The following is a 2,019-nucleotide window of genomic DNA, read 5'->3' as shown; positions in this document are numbered from 1 at the left end:
CATTCATATAAACTAATTCATGTCATTTCAGTGAGTCATCATGGCTGTGCCCTGAGTCCTCTGTTGCTTCAGATGAGGCTGATCCCCATGGATTTACAAACACACACAAATACATGTCATATACACATTCAAGTCACTTGTTTTAAATAAATCCTTGTATTTTAATTCAGTTTTGGTCTTCATTGTAACTGATGTGCAGGGGGAGAATAAGTGGTTGAAGTCTGGCTACAGCCCTGGAGGCATGTGATCTGTGCAAGCAGCGTGCATCACCCGTGCATCTTACAGCCGTGCACCTGACTTCATTCAGGTGTAAAAAAGAAGTAGAAGTTCTGTACATACTCATTTTTTTTTGCAAGACCAGTAGGGTTTGCATGCTCAGGACTAAAAGTCTCCACAGGCAGACTGCAACTTTCCATGGAGCTAAAGTGACGAGCAAGTCTGACGCACGGTTCGGTCCCCCCACCTGTAGATCTGACCGAGGCTTAAATTACTCACAGGCGTCCTGTGGGTCGTTAGTTATTTCGCTAACAGACACAACTGACTCCAAAAAATAAGGTTTAGGTTCTTGTGTGACTCGTTAGCACTCGGAGAATACGTTGAGAGTAACTCTCAGCTGCTGCCACACCAAATATCAGCTCATTTTCTGTAAAACTATCTGTTGTAGCCACTTAAGGTCGATTAGCTATGGCTGCCATTTTGGATGGGGTTGACTCCAAAAGGTAATCAGTTGTAGACGCACAGTAATTACTCTTTTAAAGTTTCATTAAATAGGTTAAACAGACAAACTCCTACAGAGACATGGGTAAAAACAGAAGAAATGACAGAAACCAATAGACTGAGCTGATAAATTATCAATATTTGTTAATATATTTAACTCATGTGACGGGTTTAAAGTCACAAAGAGATTGATTTATAAACAGAAAACTGTTTTACAGAAATCAGAGTAGTAAAAATAATCTTTACACATTTAGTAAAGATGTATAACATCAGAAACAAAATATAAGGACAATATAATCCAACAAGAAGCCTCAGGTAGCTGCATAATCGTTTTTTTTCCTGACCAACCATCCTATCAAACTGCAGAAACATATCATGGCCGTTTGGTATTATGGACTTGAAAAACCTCATTTATTGCGCTTTCAAAAACATCACCTCTTTGTGAGTTTTCAGTGACAACCTCATCGGACAGAAGGTCCCGGCAGACGGACGCAGAATGATGGTTTTTAAACATTGTTCCTTAAATTGAGTGCATTTTTTGCTTTGATTAAAGCATTGCTTAAGAGACATGCCCTTGACTGGACCCATTGTGCAGCTCTGAGGTTCTGAAGGATGTGTGATTAAATCTTGCGCGCCTCGAAAACTCCACACAGCGCCGCGTGCGCGTCAGTTTTTACAACTGCTGCACATAAACGTGCAAAAGCAGAGCAAACCAACGTCTGCTTCGCGTCTTCACCGCCTTTGTCTGCTGGTTAAGGACGGGAAAAATGCTAAACAGGTTAGAATAAAAACTGTAAATATTGTAATATATGCCTCATAATTCTTACTGACTAAAACACTGATATTTTATTTTGAAGTGGCACCATTTTTAGCATATATTAGCAAGTTTAAGTTTTTTTAAAAGGGATGTACATTGGCGAGATTAAAGGCCTCGAAGGAAAGTTTAAATAATTCTGTCGTCTATTTAAAACAAAAACAAGCAGTGAATCAGAAACATCCTTTCAATAAAGTGTTGATATAAAGTATCTTTACTGGCATTAAACTAATTGAAAAAACTGACTTTAAGGCCCAAATTTGGGCTCTTATTTTGTCAGAGGGAGACAGATTAGGGTGTTTTTTGTATTTCAGATCAGACTGGTTGAGATTTGTCAGCTGGAGTTTATCTGAAGAAAACAAGCAGAGAAACTGAACGAGTGAAAACTAAAGGACAGGAGCCCCCCGGTCTGTCCAACATTGTTTCAGGAGAGACACAATGCATCTCCTGAAATATGGCACTGCACACACACACACACACACACACAC

Source organism: Kryptolebias marmoratus, unplaced genomic scaffold (assembly GCF_001649575.2).
Source record: "Kryptolebias marmoratus isolate JLee-2015 unplaced genomic scaffold, ASM164957v2 Scaffold104, whole genome shotgun sequence".
In the NCBI taxonomy this organism is placed as follows: domain Eukaryota; kingdom Metazoa; phylum Chordata; class Actinopteri; order Cyprinodontiformes; family Rivulidae; genus Kryptolebias; species Kryptolebias marmoratus.
This window is presented reverse-complemented; position numbering follows the sequence as displayed.